The sequence below is a fragment of the Copadichromis virginalis genome, linkage group LG23 (genome assembly GCF_057382275.1).
Source record: "Copadichromis virginalis isolate Kocher_CV1m ecotype Utaka linkage group LG23, C_Virginalis_male_GT1.1, whole genome shotgun sequence".
NCBI lineage: Eukaryota > Metazoa > Chordata > Actinopteri > Cichliformes > Cichlidae > Copadichromis > Copadichromis virginalis.
The window spans coordinates 22,508,824-22,528,014 of record NC_140639.1 but is presented as its reverse complement, the minus strand read 5'-3'; the positions used below and the strand labels follow the sequence as shown (position 1 = coordinate 22,528,014).

Here is a 19,191-nt window from a genome sequence, read left to right as displayed (position 1 = left end):
TCAAAACACTCTCAGAAAATAAACTTTATTTTGCCTGTATGGGCACAACACTCCTCACTATGGGATTACCTCTATGGTGCTGTTTTTTTATGTGTTTTTAACATTCATTGTTTGAATTTCAAGCGACAGTTATAGTGGGGCAAAAAAGTATTTAGTCGGCCACCGATTGTGCAAGTTCCCCCACCTAAAATGATGACAGAGGTCAGTAATTTGCACCAGAGGTACACTTCAACTGTGAGAGACAGAATGTGAAAAAAAAAATCCATGAATCCACATGGTAGGATTTGTAAAGAATTTATTCGTAAATCAGGGTGGAAAATAAGTATTTGGTCAGTAACAAAAATACAACTCAATACTTTGTAACATAACCTTTGTTGGCAATAACAGAGGTCAAACGTTTACTATAGGTCTTTACCAGGTTTGCACACACAGTAGCTGGTATTTTGGCTCATTCCTCCATGCAGATCTTCTCGAGAGCAGTGATGTTTTGGGGCTGTCGCCGAACAACACGGACTTTCAACTCCCGCCACAGATTTTCTATGGGGTTGAGGTCTGGAGACTGGCTAGGCCACTCCAGGACTTTCAAATGCTTCTTACGGAGCCACTCCTTTGTTGCCCGGGCGGTGTGTTTTGGATCATTGTCATGTTGGAAGACCCAGCCTCGTTTCATCTTCAAAGTTCTCACTGATGGAAGGAGGTTTTGGCTCAAAATCTCACGATACATGGCCCCATTCATTCTGTCCTTAACACGGATCAGTCGTCCTGTCCCCTTGGCAGAAAAACAGCCCCATAGCATGATGTTTCCACCCCCATGCTTCACAGTAGGTATGGTGTTCTTGGGATGCAACTCAGTATTCTTCTTCCTCCAAACACGACGAGTTGAGTTTATACCAAAAAGTTCTACTTTGGTTTCATCTGACCACATGACATTCTCCCAATCCTCTGCTGTATCATCCATGTGCTCTCTGGCAAACTTCAGACGGGCCTGGACATGCACTGGCTTCAGCAGCGGAACACGTCTGGCACTGCGGGATTTGATTCCCTGCCGTTGTAGTGTGTTACTGATGGTGACCTTTGTTACTTTGGTCCCAGCTCTCTGCAGGTCATTCACCAGGTCCCCCCGTGTGGTTCTGGGATCTTTGCTCACCGTTCTCATGATCATTTTGACCCCACGGGATGAGATCTTGCGTGGAGCCCCAGATCGAGGGAGATTATCAGTGGTCTTGTATGTCTTCCATTTTCTGATGATTGCTCCCACAGTTGATTTTTTCACACCAAGCTGCTTGCCTATTGTAGATTCACTCTTCCCAGTCTGGTGCAGGTCTACAATACTTTTCCTGGTGTCCTTCGAAAGCTCTTTGGTCTTGGCCATGGCGGAGTTTGGAGTCTGACTGTTTGAGGCTGTGGACAGGTGTCTTTTATACAGATGATGAGTTCAAACACGTGCCATTCATACAGGTAACGAGTGGGGGACAGAAAAGCTTCTTACAGGAGACGTTACAGGTCTGTGAGAGCCAGAGATTTTCCTTGTTTGAGGTGACCAAATACTTATTTTCCACCCTGATTTACGAATAAATTCTTTACAAATCCTACGATGTGGATTCATGGATTTTTTTTTCACATTCTGTCTCTCACAGTTGAAGTGTACCTCTGGTGCAAATTACTGACCTCTGTCATCATTTTAAGTGGGGGAACTTGCACAATCGGTGGCTGACTAAATACTTTTTTGCCCCACTGTATAACCTTTGTGTAAAAAACACACCTTTTCAAAGCACTAAGGACTGTGTGAGAAAGCCAGAAAAAATCCACACAGGGCAGGAAAGCAAAGGTTCCACATAGGTTCAGTCCAAAACCATGTTGTTGTGAGGAGACAGTCATTAAACTGTCTCCTGCCATTGAAACCTAGAAGACACTGCACAAATATCATTTTTTAGTGGTTGGGAACATAAAACATATATATCTTTCTAGTCCTTGAAAAGTTTTATGGCATTACCTTAAGGTCTAATCAGCCTTAGAGCATACATTAGTGTAAATTGTACCTGTGTCTCACTGTATAGTTTTAAAAATTATAGAAGAAAGTAAACACACAAGGAAAGAAAAGACAAAAAATCAAATGTGAAATGTTTAAACTATCAGCTGAACAGATGTGCAGATGAAAGTAGTATGAAAACGCCGGGTTAGAGTTCTGAATCCCATTTTTAAAAACCTCAGTATGTTGACCAGTGTTAACTTTGACAGCAAATTTTGATTTAGTTTTATTTTTAGTCTTTTCACTAAAACGTAGTTTAGTTTCAATCATAATATAGACATTCAAATTCTTTTAATTTTAGTCTTTGCATAATCCTTAACCTACTTTACATGTGATAAACAGAAAGGTAATTAGAGTTAATTATCTCATCTTTGCCCTCGCAGCTCTCGCTCTTTAGACGACTTTCGTCCTCCAGGCCCAAGCAGACAAATGACAGAGATCAAACCTCAGTGCAGGGCCTTGCCAGCGGAGACCAAGCTATCCAGGGAGAACCTCCATCTCCGGCTGCTGCCATCAGTGCTGTGACTCACCAAGGTCGAGCTCCGCAGCAGTCTGGCTCCAGAGGACCTCGCTCTGGAGCCTGCACTGTGCTATAATTCCATGAAAAAAACTCTCAGATGGCCTCAGTAATCAGAAGAAGAGCAGAGTGTGAACAAGCTAATTAGCTGCAGATTCCCTCAGTGATGCACAGCATCATCAGCAAATACACTAATCAGAACAGACACAAACAGAGAAACTGAATCCTTCCTTCTTATAAACAGTACAAACTTACCACAAACTCATTTTGACTGAAGTCTTCTATTCTGGAAGGTTCTAAGCAAAAGATTGTGGCTGCTCATTAATCCTGGGCACACAGAGGGTAATACAACATCAAACATCCTTCGAAACCTCAAGGAAGCACATTGTTCAGCCAAGAAAACACACAAAAACTTTGCATTTGTTAAAGGATTACTCAACTGTCAGAGACTATAATATGGCTAGGAAAGGTTTTTATTTTTCTGTAAATTATCCTGTCACACCTGAAAACCCTGACACCGCGCTGACTCCAAACAGCAGTGGAAAGAAAAAGTAGAAATTTTGATATGATCCATGTTAGGAAAAAAACACATCTGAATGTTTGTCCAGCCTCAGTCACACAGGTCTGAAGATTGATTGTTGATCCCCTGGTAATCTCTGGTTGCTAGGGAAAAATGAGTGAGTGGTTGCTGGAGGTTCCTGCTAGCCACTTGGAGAAATCAATTGCAAAGAAGGTGCTGCACTAAAAACTTCATCCTGATGTCTTAGGTTGCTAGCATATTGCCGTGGTCGCCTGTAGTTTGCATGGAAAATGCTAACCTATGGGTGACTGTGGCAAGCTGCTTGCAGCCAAACAATTGCAAAGAGATTTTTGGTGCAACACTGTATACGTCTTTGTGATCGCTTTCATATCCATCAACCTTTTGACAACTGGTCAAGGAATACTCATGGTTCTCTAGTGATCAGTGGTTGCCAGGGTGTCACTAATTAGTCTAAATGTCTGTATGACTGGGGTTAGACCTCCTCTAATGGAGTATGGGACCACTTGGTGGCTCCTCAAAGACTCTTAAAGTGGACCTTTTTTCAGATTTTTCTGTTCTTGGCTCTGTGTGATGTCATACGGAGTGGATATCCTTAATATGGTCATCTGTGAGCAAAGAAACTCCACCTACCTGTGGTGAAAACTGTTTGGGAGGGGAGAAAAGCAACCCCTAGTATCTGATAAATAAGGATTATTTTGAACTGTGAATCATATAAAGCTGCTCTAACAGAGTCGAAGAATAAAAGTTTGGAGGTTCAAGTAATAGAAAAAGGTCAACTTTAAAATGAATTAAAACCACTAAAAACCTTCAAACGGACCTGAGAGTAATGCTTCATAGATGGAGCAGAAGGCAGCTTCTGAGTGATGTATTTTTTTTCTCTTTTCCTAAAAAACAGAAGAAAAAAACACAACTGACTGACTAATCTCTTTATCATATTTTGTGTTTTTTTTGCTAGTTATCAAATGTTTCTGTAAAAGTTTTAAAGGTTTTCCAACCCTTTGATTCCACTTTATTTCCTGTCAATCTAACTCTTTCCGCACTGAAGAGTTTACCTGGAGTATTCCTTTACGTTCTTGTGTTTTACTTTCTGTCCCATGCTTTGGAGTCAGCAGCTGGACGTCCCAGTGAATGTTTTTGTTTTCCTCTCCTGAGCCTGTGTGTGTGTGTGTGTGTGTGTGTGTGTGTGTGTGTGTGTGTGTGTGTGTGTGTGTGTGTGTGTGTGTGTGTAAATAAGATTATTTATTGCTCATCCTGGAGCACATTTGCACTTTTAATATAAAGGTTTCTTAGAGATGCATTACTTTTACATTCTGATCCAATAATCTCATTTAATCTCTTGCTTATGTTGATTTTTTTTTTTAAGTTTGGATTTTTGTGATAATAAAGAATTTTATATAAAGCGACAAAACAGTCTCAGTTTCCCTCCTTTTGTTTTTGTTTCAGTGGGAACATTTGTTGTTTACAAGCACTGTTTTTCATTTATTATTATTTATTAAGCAGCACTGAAATACTTTTGAAACTCGATGAAAAGAAAATGGATGAAAATGTGAAGTTTGCAAAAGAGGTTAAATGGTAAAAAGCATCTGAGCAGGTGTACATAACAACGTGGCTGGCGAGTTACGATAAAGTGTACGGATAGTCGATCTGCGTCATTTAAAGAGGTAATATCATGACAAGGAGTTATGAGGAGTGAGGACAGGGTTGAACTCGGAGTGAGGTGTTTTTTTTAAGGCTGATATCTGGTAGTAAAAAAAGGGTGAGACAAAATTCCAAACAAATTTTAAACTTGTTTATTTATTCATTATTATATAGCGTTAGCATTGGGAACATGTTTCATGCAGTAAAAGATAACGATAAAACCACAGATCTACACTGATTTGCTATCAAAATCGACAGTGTACTGCACTTACGCCTCACTCTTCATCAAACTTTTTTATTTCCTGATTCAAACCAGCAATGATCAGATAACAAGCATGTCACGCTGGCTGCTCTGAAAAGGACCCACTACTAGTTTGATTTCACTAGAAGAAAGACATTACCTGTGGATTGTGTGTGTGTGTCTCCTCATTTAGCAGACACGCTACAGGGACTCAATAACCTTCATTTGATCTGGACCAGGACTTTTCTCCAGACATGACTGAGGTTTCTATGATGGGTTTTGTGCTTCTTTTGTTTGTGGTGAGTCAACAAAGAATTTTATGTCTTTACAAACTGAACTTTGTTATTTACTTATTACTTATTTATTTTTTAATGGGCTTGATCGGCTTTTTCAGCTAAATTTCTCCCAGACTGAAGAAAGAAGATAAATGGGGCTATTTAATAACATGTGGTTTAGCAGTTTTAGCAGCACCAGAATCACTTCAAACATAAACGAAACTTTAATACTCCTTTTGGAAGAAAACAGGTGGCCTCGATTAGTATTTATTCTCGTGACTGTCTTTATTTAGCTGTAATTATGCCTAGGATGGTGAATACTATATTAGAAGAAAACAAAACACCTCTGTGAGATCAGAAATTCTAGAAAAAGCCGTAAAACAGACTTCAAAGTCTTTTCCCTTCACTTCAAGTATCCTATTGCAACAACACCAAGAAAAGCCAATTGGAATGTGAATTTCACTAAAATTAAATTTGACTGAAACTCCTCAGATGGAAAAAGTAAAACCCAAGACGACTTTCAGGGAAAAATGTTTTTATGTCATGTGTCAGGAAGAGATCCAGAGAGTGATAAAAAACAATGAGAGAAGCCTCACATTTACTGAGTCAAATAATCGATTAAATGCATTTTTGAGGCTGTCATTTTCTATATCTGTATGTATGTTAAAATCACAATAATTATTTTACCAGAACTGAGCAGATAAAAAGTCTGAGAAATCAGACAGTAGAAACTGAGTAAGAGACAAGAGGACAAAAGATAACAACTAAAACTGCTTGTTGACTTTTCTAATTTACTAAGAGCCAGGCTTTCAAACGAATTAAAACGTTGGCTGGGTTTGGTTAATTAATAAGCTGGAGTGGAAGACTGTTGAGGTCAAAAGTCCTCACTGAACATGGTGGATCCTCTTCAGGCAAGTATTACCCAGTATTTCCCAGTATTACCTCGAACCCAAATGTTGAGTTTGCTTAATCCACTGCATCCTGTTTGTCTCCAGTCGCCAGTGTTGGTCAAGTTACTTGAAAAAAGTAATCAGTAACTAATTACTGATTACTTCCCCAAAAAAGTAATCCCGTTACTTTACTGATTACTTTTTCAAAAGTAATTAATTACTTAGTTACTTAGTTACTTTTTAAAAACACGATTTACAACCTGAATAGGTGATAAAGCGATAGAGCTTTCAGCCCAATTCTACTTTTTCTACATAATCCATCATACAAATTATAATCAAATGGAAAAGTCTCTTTTTAAAACTTGTTTTATTAGTTTTAATCTTTTAACTTCATGCATCAAGCAAAAATTTAATTATATGCAACATTCTCTTGACTTGAATAAATTAGTTTAACATTTAAACCTATTTTCTGCACATTCCAGCACATAAAATAAAATATTTTTTGTGTTTACACTCACTCTTTCAAATAGATGCAAGTAAAACACAGCAGAAAATAAATAAAGTCAAAGACTCAGCGGTCCTGTTGCTCTATTTTCACCTGTAAAGCAGGACTGCGGTAGGCGGAGGTTTACCCTGGTGCAGGTATGCCGCGGTCAGTTGAAGAATCCGCGAGTTTCTCTGTGAGTTTCCCATTACGTCATAGCACACTCGGTGCTTGCTTGGAAGTTTAGGTTTTTTTTGCTGTAAAAAGAAGTTTTCTTCCCATGCACGATGGACGCTAATGTTTTTGTCACTTTTTATGGAATCAAACTCAAAGTAAGGTCAGTACTTCCACGCTTTAATCGCTGCATGCTCATACTCTCTCCCACAATCGATATGTTATCCATTGTTGATCTGCAACACAGCTGTTGTCACTAACGGCCAGTGTTGGGACTAACGCGTTATTAAGTAACGCGTTACAGTAACTACGTTATTATTGTGGTAACGAGCACGGTAACTAGTTATTATGCCAAAACCAGGAACGCGTTACTCGTTACTGGGATTTAGATAGGGTCGTTACTCGTTACTTCGTGTGGTGGCTATCGCGGAGTTTCGACAGATTCAGTAACATTAGCAAGTGGTGGAGGCCAGCAGGTGGATGAAGGAAAGGGGACGCAGAAGGAAAAGAGACCCGAGGCGGCCGCCGGTCCAAGTGTGAACTGAACTTCAGGTAAGAAGTTATGACCTGCAGTCTCTCTGGGTCAGATATGAACCAAGTTTAGGTGGAGTTTATTTTCGTTATTCTGACTTTTTCCATACTGCGTGCTAGCTAGCATGACGGAGTTTCTATACAGCTGGGTGGGTGCTATGAAGTTAATGATGCTGAACTTTATTTTGTTCATAAGTTATTAGAGTTGCCAACCGTCCCGTCTGGTATTCAGAGAAAATATTACGCGTTTCTTATTGAGGTGAAAAGGAACAGTTTGTCCCGTAATTCAGCTACAATGAAAAAGACACCAAGCTGGAGTTATTCTGTGTCTTTGCTGCACAGCTGCCTCTTCTTTCATTCTCCCCCCTCCCTCTCCCGTTTCTACTTCAATCATGAAACTGATCAATGATCAGCTGATCGTCTCTCTTGTTTGTTTATTGCTCACTTTGCGCCGAAAGAGGAAACCAGCGGATGTCGCGCTAAACAACAGCAGCACGTTTAAGCTTGATCAGCTGTTGTTAGAATTTACTTAATATTAATTTCTAGTATCAGCTGATGTTTGCTGGAGCCACAGCTGTAAAAAAAAAGCTGCTGGTCATGATATGGTTTGGTTATCTGGTGAGAGGGAAACATGAAGATGAAACCAGGAGATGTCCTTACTGGATCATCAGAGCTGTGATGGAGAAACAGGTTTACCTTTTAGGTGACATGAATGAGTTGAAGGGAAGTTATGAACTGTTTCTGAGAGACAAATAAAACCAGGATCCTTTTTTATGTAGCTGACAGCTGGTAACTGTGCAGGGGCGGATCTAGCAAAGTGTTGCCAGGGGGGCATGTAGGGCATTAACAGGGAATGGGGGGCACAAAGAAATACTTTTCTTTCTTATTCTCATTTAAAATGTCTAGCTTTTAAAAAATAATTATCTGAATCTTACAACAAACAATTGATAGATTGATGCATATATACCATCAAAACAGTGTACATCACTGTCACAACAGTGTTTATTTTCATTCAAAGGCTTTATGATTTTTCCTATAATGGTGGGCCGGTCTCTAGTCAAAATGCCCGGGACGATTTATTTGTCCCAGTCCAGCCCTGTATGCAGCTCATCTGCAGTCTGGTGTTTCCTACATCTTCCTATTCAGAAGGCAGAATTTCGAGTTCTGAGTACAATCGAAAGCACCACGACTGCAGTTTTTGTGTTGGATGTAAAAGGCGCACGTGCCGCTGTGACGTAGGCTAGAATCATGGCAGCAGTCAATGACGGTCCAGGCGTGGGATTTCTTTCGTGGAAATATGCACATTATCTTTTCCTTTCTATTGGTAGGTGGCACAGTGCACTGTGGCAAGTAAGCAAGCTAGAAGACTGGCAAAGTTATGGAAGCAACACATTAACAAGAGAATTCTGAGTAAAACCAAAGTTACTTTCCCTAGTAACTAGTTACTTTGAAAGTAACGAGTAACTTGAAGTAACTGAGTTACTTTTGAGAGAAGTAACTAGTAATGTAACTAAGTTACTATTTTAAAGTAACTTACTCAACACTGCTAACGGCGCACTCGCTTACGTCACTGTCGTGAGACATTCTTGAAAAAAATCACGGTTTTAGTAACGCAGTAACGCAGTGTTCCTACGGGAAAGTAACGGTAATCTAATTACCGTTTTTGCAATAGTAATCCCTTACTTTACTCGTTACTTGAAAAAAGTAATCAGATTACCGCGTTACTGCCCATCTCTGCCAGTCGCACAAGCAAACCAAGCTTCTTATGTTTTATGGCTCTCTTAAAGTTAAGATTAAGCTTCTATAATTTGTCATTGTGAAACATACTGTGATATTTATTAAAAACCACTTAAAAAATTAGTCTCCTTTAAGACTAAAGGAATAAAAAATAAAAAAAACCTCAATACAGAAACCAAAACACATGAAAACAGAAAAACAAACTGTTGTCCAGGGCAGGAATAATGCGAATGAGTAAGGGAACTAACTAGAAATACAAACTCAATAAACTAAGCAGCAGCTTGAACCTAAATAAAAAGAAAGTAGTAAGAACTCAGTATTTAAAAAAAATGAAACCAGTAGAAAGGTTGAAAGGAACAATGGCCCTTAGGAACGCACCAAAAGAAGCCAAGCCAATACAATTGATCATGTACTGTTAGTGCATCAGCAACAACAAAACTTAAGGTTTTGTTGTGTCTCTGCTTCCTGCACCAAAAATGGTGAAAGAGAAACATGAATTATGTCTCAGCTTTGATTTATGCTCTTTTATTTATAAACACCAACAATCATAGGACCCCAATTTGGTGCTTTTGCTTTGCCTGTGAGTGTAACAATGCTCTGATTGTTTTCTAAGATATTTAGAAAATGTGGCTTTCAGAAATGACAGCTTCTGATGTATAGTGTTTGTGAAAGCTGTGACATGCTCAGATAATCATTGGTTTTAATCAGGAAGTAACAGAGTTTGAGGAAATCCTGATAAAGACTTAGGCGCTGGTTCACTGCTAATTTTTGCTGTCAGCTTTGGCAATAAATTAGTTTGATGGTTAGTTTGAAAGCTGGCAATTATTCTTGGATGATTATGCTTTCAGAGACCAAAATTGTTACTAAAATACTTGACATCATTGTAAAGAACACCATCTTATTAGAAGACTTGTATATTTCACATTTATGCAGCTTTAATTTATAAAAGTGCTAAGGGTACTAACCAACTTCAAGTGCAGTCCAGTGGCACAAAGTTTTTTCAGTGTCAGTTCAGCTTTTTTGCTAAAGAAAAAGTGATGCGACATGTTCATGAGCATGTTTTTTAGAAACATAACAATGCGAGTGTGAATGAGAGGGGAAGGTTGCAAGAGTGAAGATACAAAGAGTGGTGGTAGTAAAGGTGGACAAGTTTACATCCACGTTTTTTCCTTACACATGTAACACAACATGAATCCTGAAGATGTTAAATTTGACAGCAAATTTTGATTTAGTTTTAGTCTTGACTAAAACATTTTTTTTTTTTTACTATTTAGGCATCTAAATAATTTTAGTTTTGGTCAACTACATATCACATGAATATAGTAGACTAAATCTGAAGCTGATTCAGTGACTAAAACATAAAGCGTAAAAGTTTGTTTGTATTACCGATGCGAGTGGCTCCACACGGTTTACAAACCACTTAATAATTAATAAACCACTTTAATAATTTAACTATGGACAGATATCAAACATAATAAGATTTTCCCTGATAATGCATTATCAGGGATCGTAACCTCTAGTCCCTCATATGCATTTCACTTATGTTCTTCTTGTCTGCCGTGTCACAGGCTGTGAATTGTGAGAATCTGCAAAACGGTGAACTAGAGTTAGCTGTAAAAAACTAGAACCCACCGTTTGATGGAAGTTTTAGAAGTGGAGCAAGTGGTGCCAGGGGGTCAAGAGATGCAGGACCTGGTTCTAGAGTAAAAATTAAAATCTATCCCATCAAAATCAGTGTAAAGAATCAGCTTGAGGGGCCACGTTTTGATCCCAAGGTCAAAGCTATTCCCATCTCAGAGGGAGGAACCTTCTACAACAATGCCGAGGTTATTAGTAGCTATCCTGCAATAGATGAAGACACTGGAAAAGTAGCTGAGAATGTCAGGTCAGTGCTTAGATAAGAAACATGAACTATATTGTCATCTTCTCTTCCTATGTAAAATGATAACTGGCTTGTGGGCTCTTTCTGATGTAGGTATGCCAAAGTCTCAGACCCTGAAAACTGGCTGACTATTGACTCAAAGACAGCTGAGATCAAACTCAACAAGAGACCTGATAGGGAGTCTCCATACCTGATCAATGGGACATATTTTGCCAAAGTACTCTGCATTACAGAAGGTACAGAATGAAAGTGTCGTGGTCCTGAGTCTGGTGACTCAGTGTTTTGTGTTTCTTTATTATGATCTTGTTTATTCTAATTGTGTTTTCCATTAAGATTTGCCATCTGCTAGGTTTCTGTTCTGTCTGCCCTGGTCCCACTTTTCTGTGTTCCCTCTGTCTGTCCATTATGTTATTATGTCTGCTCATGAGTCTGCGTCTGTTAAGTTCTGTGTCTCGTCTGGATCTCTGTGTCTGTCATGTACTTCCTGTTTTACTTTGTAGGTCTGTACCTTATGTCAGTGCGTTCAGCTTTGTCCTCTCCCTGTCACGTCAGTGTAATCTGCGTCAGCTGTGTCGCCCAGCTGTTTCCTCTTAGCTCTGTTCATCTCTGGTATTTAGTGTCTGCGTCTTCCCCTGCTCGTTATTGCGTCGTACCCTCACTTTCACTGTGTGTTCTGCTTGCCAGCCTGCCTGCCTGTTAAGTTTGTTCCGTATTCCCAGTTTAGTTAGTTTTTTGTTCCGTATCTTTCCAGCAATAAAGCTGAGTATTTTGAGTTAAGTTTGCCTCCGTGAGTTCTGCATTTTGGGTCCCTTCTTCTTGCCTGCCTGCACATAGTCATGATAGAAAGTCCTGGAACTTGTCTCTGAAGAAAGGAAAGATCAGTGGAAATGAAGTTAAACTGGTGACTAATATATTAACATCTCTGTTTTCACATCACAGACATGCCTAGTAAAACAGCACTGGTACCATAGCCATCTAGGTTGAAGATTTGAATGACCACTGCCCCATCCTGACCAGTAATACCTATATTATATGCACCAGAGAGAATACTGTTATTCTGAATGCCAATGATGAGGATGCATATCCTAATGGACCTCCTTTTAAATTTGAGATCATCCCAGAAGGCACCAAAGGACAATGGAAAGTGGAGCATCTCAATGGTGAGGAGATGACTTCCAATCATTTAAAATATATCTAGTTAAAAAATACAATTTAATAAATAAATACGAAAAAAAAAGCATAGAAAATGAACCTTGAGCTAGTTGTGTCAACTTTGTTTTCATCTTTCAGAATTCATTTTATTACCGAGTAATAGGTCATGTTTTTAAACTAGCAGCAAGCTAGTCAAACTTGAGAAAGTTCAGAATCTGTCATAAATCAGAGAAATTTCAAATTTGCACTCAGTTGCAGACACATGAAAATAGGCAAAGTAAACTGAAAACAGATCTTCATTCTGGCTGATGAAAAGTCCAAAGTCACTTGAGTAATTAAACAAAATCACAAACTTGCTAGAAACATGCAGGAAAGGTTAACAGGTACTGGGACAAACACTGAGGGGGAGAACTTGTATTGTGCACTATACATACACAAGGATAAAATCCATTTGCATTTTTGTTTTGTTTTTTTTATCAGCATTTTACTTGTATGTTTTGAGCTGTACTTTAAGAGTGGTGCACATTAATAATTCTGTACATGTTCCACATTTCTGTTTGATTTCTGACAGACACTGCAGCTATTTTGCGGGCTCAGGAGTCCGTGGGGCCTGGTATCTACATGGTGGAATTAGTGGTAAAAGATCAGCAGGGACATTTCTGTCCAGAACCACAAAAAAATGACAGTTCAAATTTGCAGCTGTGAGGATGGAGTCATATGTGGAAACAATCAGCCAATCAAAGGAGCACGATTAGGATCTGGAGGGATTGGGACACTAGTACAGGGCCCATTGCTGGTGCTGCTATGTAAGTAAGATAACTTTAGTGGATAATTTTGATGAAGCAAAAATTTTAAGTGAGTTTTTGAAATTTCAGATCCACTGATTGGATTATACATTTAAATGTAAACGTGAGAGTCCATGCTTGCTTTTAAGTAATTAAAAGCAATCCTGGCATTCCTTTCAAATTTATAAAGAACCATTCTGAGACCAGAATATAAAAAATAATAATAAAATAATTATTTTTCAGTAATAGCTAAAATATAAACACTGGTGTCATTTCACTCTAACTCTAAAAATCTTAATGGAGTCAGTGTTAATCAAAGTCTTGTTTGAAGCATCACTGCAGTCGTCTCCAAATTTTTGAAGGCTTAAGTTTGACTAAAACCTTTTTCTTTGCAGTTGGTCCTCTGCTGCTGATATCCTGTCACTGTAGACGTGCTGCAAGAGATTTGCCCACAACGAATACTGTCAAGGTTAAAAATCGAGCTGAGGCTCAACAAGAGGAATTGACGCTGGAATAAGTCTGCCTGACAATTTTCTTATACACTGTTAAACTCAGGTCAGTAATCTGAAGCTAACCTTGTGATGCTGAATTTTTTACAGTTTAATATAAAATTGAAATCCAGTTTGAGTTTTTCAGTTTTTAAAGGTATCTTTAAAAACATGACTCTGTTTGTGATTTTTTTAGAAGACTTTAGAAGACTTGTTTCGATATGACTATGAGTCTGGGGATTTTCTGCTGACGATGTTAGTGGAGGCAAGAAAATCCTTTAGAACAACAATGAGCTGACTCCTCTTTTTCAGTTTTAGCCCTTGATTCCTGTTTTTAATTTTTACCTATTATATTCAAGTTTGTGTTTCTGTTGAGGTTTTTCCTCTTCCAATGTTTTAATGTTTATTGTGCTTTATTTCTGTATTTTTTATTCCTGTTTTGATTTCTCTTATTATTCTGATAATATTTAGTTTCCTGTTGTTCATGGTTCATTGTTTCTAGTTTAAAGTTTATGTTTGAAAAGAGTAGTAGTAGTGACTGTCTTCACCATGTTTCTGTTTGTGCTTCCATGTGTCTCGTTTGTGTGTTTGGATCTTGGTCCTTTTGTGTTTCCTTGTCTTGCATATCATGTTAAGTTTTCTGTAACTGTCTTCTTTGGTTATTTCCATTTTACTTTGAAGGGATCTGTTTTCTTTCATGTATCACCCTGACACCCTCAGCATCAAGTTTAGTGAGTTTCCAACATGTTGTCCCCTTCACACAAACGGTCAAATGGAATATAAACTACACTTAAGAAGACACAAAACAAGGCTATACAACAGTATATCAGAACCAGCAGATGCCCTCAGTACAACGGCCACACAATGTGACTCATTATTCAGTTTATTAACTTGGTATTCACAGTTCTCATATATACACAACATGATGTTCAGCACAGTTAATTTCTTCTACTTTCATCTATTGCATTCCCCTGCAATACTGGTCATCACTGGTTTTGTTTTCTTATATTAACTTCCATGACTATTCATGGATTTATTCTTAGACTACGACAGCAATTGGCCTACTACTCAATAGTCAATATCTCATAAAAGCAAATCTTTTAACTCCTAAACTATTGTTAGTGCAGCCTGAGTTTCATCCAGATTATCAAACAAACACACTCTGCTTTAATGTCAAGGCAAAAATCAAGACTGATTGTTGGTATTTGTTGATAATCATTAAGTAAAGCTGTGCATGTAGGTAAAGCTGATGTAACTAAAGAAAAAGGTGAAAAACAAATCCATGAAATAAAACTCCTATTTACTGCGCAAAAATAAATAAATAAATAAAATGTGATCAAACCAATGAATATCATCATGAATATGCTTTTTTTTGTAAAGTCTTATTATCCAATTATGTCAGGGCTCAATGGCCCGTGAAAAAGGATCGGACTTGCGCGCAGAACAAAAAGCAGAGGCTGAGTGCCTTTTAACAGAAATTTATTTTATTAGAGTCTTTGACAAAGAAAGCTAAGCTAAAAGTAAATGCAACAGCGAGCAATGACAAGGTAACATGAGAAAGGCCAGAACACAAGCTGAGTCAGGTCACAGGAATAGCAGGGTCAGGAATGGGGCGATGAAAGCTATAGCGGACAGCAACACTGAAACAAAGGAGATAATAATCAGAGTGGTCTGCGGTGTAGTGAATGAATCCAAGATTTCAAAGCTAAGAGGTTTTACATGGCGCAGGTGGAGATTAACTGGAGAAGGAAGTGAACTAGATCTGGGTGAGTACAGAGTGTGGGTGCGCAACGAGGCAGGCAGAGTTTTACCAGCAGCAGCAGCAGACCAGAATCCTGAGGTGTGACTACAACGAGAATTGGAAGATCTATCCAGGTGCCGACTAGAGAAAAGGAAGAGAGGGTTAAGCAAAACACACTGAGGAACACAAGACAAAAATGTGAGGCAGGGAACTGACTATTGTAAGCAGACAATCTGGTGAAGGTTCATTTTGAGCGCTGGTCATAAATACTGCTGGAGTATTTGCCACAGGTGAGGAGCAGGGAGGAGTGAGGAGGACTCCACCCAGGGGAGGAGAGCCGATGCTGTGGAAAATTACTCAGACTCACCCAGATCAGTAAGCTCTTCTTCAGTTATACTTTAACTACACAACCACTATTACAACAATATCAGAACATTTATTCACTTTGGCTGTGGTGAATCAGCATTTCTTCCAGTTCTACAAACATATCACTTGAATCATAAAATACAATGTACTGTAAATTAACCATTCATATAAAGCCTGTGGCGTAATCTATATTGATTGTATATGCATGCGTCACTAGGTGGCAGTACTTGCCCACAAAATAGAAAATGGTTTGGCATGGAAAACACGAAGAGCGTTGTTAAAAATATGTTGCTCGCTTGAGCAGGAGTCTTCATTCAAGAACCAACACAACAAAGCCCATTACTGAACCAAAGACAGACTGAAAGTGTCCATAAACCTGATTAACATACTGTCACAAACATGGTTTAGGCTTCATGAGCATAGCTATTATAATTGAAACTCACTTTACCCACTGGCAACATCATGAGCTGTTTATTAGTAGGATTTATTCTGCAGCACTTGCCTCTACAGCGGTTTGCATTGCTCCTGAGCACTATGAGCCAGTTAGTGGCATGGAATAGTACATATAAATAACCACTGTATCAGTGATGAAAAACCGGTTGGCAGATAAGTGCCATTATCTGCTGGAGGTTTCTTTCTGCTAAAAGGGAGCTTTTCCTTCCCACTTCCCACAAAGTGGGAATATGATTGTTGGGGTTCTTCTTTGTATTATTATATGGTCTTTCTCTTACAATACACAGCGCCTTGAGGCAACTGCTGTTGTGATTTGGCTCTATATAAATAAAATTAATGGAAATTGAATTGAAAAAATGTAATTAAAGACGTAATATAAAAAATACTGAGATGTTCAATATTTCTTTAAACTTATTTAACATAAAAGTCCCCACAACCTACAAGTTGTCTTTCTATCCTTTTGAGTTTTTAACTATGATTATAATCCATGTTTTTCTCTTAAACACACATTTCCAGCCTCTAAAATCTGCACATGCACAAACCATCTCAGTCTCGCCTCTTCGGGTCAGGTTTGCTTTGCTAATGCTTCGCGCCGCAAACTGCTTCTCCAATACTTGCGACACACAATTTGCTCTCAATTGCGCTATTCAATGTTGGTAGGGGGGGTGGGGGGCAGGTCTTATTTTATTTTTTATTTTTTTGCTTCATATGGTAGCCATTATTGCTGCATTGCAGAATGCAGATATTTAAGATATCAGAGTGAGATATTCGTGGTATTTCTCCGCTCCTGTCAGTTTATTTGGAATGCCAGATGACGATGTGATCAAAATGTACAGATTTTCAAGCCTGTAGCGGTCCTAGCCCACCCCCACCCACACATAAAACATATTAAGGATTGTACATTGACATATTTTATTGTAAGAACTGAACCATACTGAATTTAACAAGAGAAACAAACACACACACACACACACACACACATATATATATATGAAGAGAGAGAGTATTCATAGTATGCAAACGGCTAACAAACAGCCATCACAATGAGAACTGCACAAATCAACAACTGACAATGATTAATTAATATTGTGCTGAACACAGTCCAAAAGATTCAATAAGCTACATCAGTGTCTACTGTTTAACAAACGTTCTAACAAACATAAACTGAAGTTTTCACTATCCCTATTAATGAATGTTATCTTGTTGTATCTGTTGTGTCCACTGCTATCTTCTATGCTGTTGCATGCTGGGGCAGCAGGTTGAGGGTCATAGATGCCAACAGACTAAATAAACTGATCCACAAGGCCAGTAATGGTGTGGGGATGGCGAGAGTGAGATTGCCAAAAAGCACCACTGAACGACACAGGAAATCATTCCTGCCTGTGGCCATCTCCCTGTACAACTCCATCTAACACACTGTAATAGTTACACCCTTTTTATACACGCTCTTTTCTACTCTGTAATATTCTTGTCCATTTTCTCAATATTTCTTTATAATCACCTCCGTTAATCCTTGATATTCATAACTGAGTGATCTGTATACATTAGTGCTATTTCTTAAATGTGTCAAATCTGTAACATACTGTATTGTTTGGAGTTTAGTCTGTTACTGTTATTTTTACAATTTCTTCTTGGAGCAACTGTGACCCACATAATTTCCTTAGGGATTAATAAAGTATTCTGATTCTGATTGTTTCAGGATGACCCTCCATTATGAGACATCTGCTTACCTGTATCTTTTGCTCTTTTCTCCTCCTCTTCTTTTCTCTTTTTTCTAAACTGAGCACCTGATGGCTTTGAACTTTTCTTGTCCATCTTCCATTTGTTTTTTTGCACTACAGTATGAACACTCATCCCCCAACCGGAGGATCACCACAACATAACCTAAAGTTCACAGATTCACTTTGTCTAAGGTGTATTTCTGGGATTTCACATAACCCAGGATTCAAATCATGAATTAATAATGGGCTTGGATTTACAATATTAATGAATGAAATGAATGAATGAAATGTGCTCTATTTGGAAGCAGCCAATTTTAAATTATAAATTTTAAATTGTTATTGATCCCTTTACCCCTAGTCATAAAGTATATATTTATTTTCTTACTCTTCTTATTTTTATTGTTTGTTTACTTGCACTGTTGTAATTGGAGCCTCGTCGTTTCATCTGTCTATATACTGGACTGTATGTAGCGGAGATGACAATAAGGTTTACTTTGACTTCAGCAGTGAGCAGGCGCACCGAGGGCTCTCGCGCTCACTTTTCGCATATACAGGGAGTGCAGAATTATTAGGCAAATGAGTATTTTGTCCACATCATCCTCTTCATGCATGTTGTCTTACTCCAAGCTGTATAGGCTCGAAAGCCTACTACCAATTAAGCATATTAGGTGATGGGCATCTCTGTAATGAGAAGGGGTGTGGTCTAATGACATCAACACCCTATATCAGGTGTGCATAATTATTAGGCAACTTCCTTTCCTTTGGCAAAATGGGTCAAAAGAAGGACTTGACAGGCTCAGAAAAGTCAAAAATAGTGAGATATCTTGCAGAGGGATGCAGCAGTCTCAAAATTGCAAAGCTTCTGAAGCGTGATCATCGACCAATCAAGCGTTTCATTCAAAATAGTCAACAGGGTCGCAAGAAGCGTGTGGAAAAACCAAGGCGCAAAATAACTGCCCATGAACTGAGAAAAGTCAAGCGTGCAGCTGCCAAGATGCCACTTGCCACCAGTTTGGCCATATTTCAGAGCTGCAACATCACTGGAGTGCCCAAAAGCACAAGGTGTGCAATACTCAGAGACATGGCCAAGGTAAGAAAGGCTGAAAGACGACCACCACTGAACAAGACACACAAGCTGAAACGTCAAGACTGGGCCAAGAAATATCTCAAGACTGGTTTTTCTAAGGTTTATGGACTGATGAAATGAGAGTGAGTCTTGATGGGCCAGATGGATGGGCCCGTGGCTGGATTGGTAAAGGGCAGAGAGCTCCAGTCCGACTCAGACGCCAGCAAGGTGGAGATGGAGTACTGGTTTGGGCTGGTATCATCAAAGATGAGCTTGTGGGGCATTTTCGGGTTGAGGATGGAGTCAAGCTCAACTCCCAGTCCTACTGCCAGTTTCTGGAAGACACCTTCTTCAAGCAGTGGTACAGGAAGAAGTCTGCATCCTTCAAGAAAAACATGATTTTCATGCAGGACAATGCTCCATCACACGCGTCCAAGTACTCCACAGCGTGGCTGGCAAGAAAGGGTATAAAAGAAGAAA

General features: G+C 38.9%; 1 long non-coding RNA gene across 1 annotated transcript; it reads right to left on the bottom strand.

Annotated features, from left to right (window-relative positions):
* Window positions 1-14,803: 14,803 nt before the first annotated feature.
* LOC146680837 (uncharacterized) lies at window positions 14,804-15,585 on the bottom strand. Its single transcript, XR_014918058.1, has 3 exons — window positions 15,322-15,585; window positions 15,176-15,246; window positions 14,804-15,004 (listed from the first exon to the last, which is right to left on the bottom strand). It is a non-coding gene; the product is annotated as an uncharacterized LOC146680837 (long non-coding RNA).
* Between the last annotated feature and the right edge of the window lie 3,606 nt (window positions 15,586-19,191).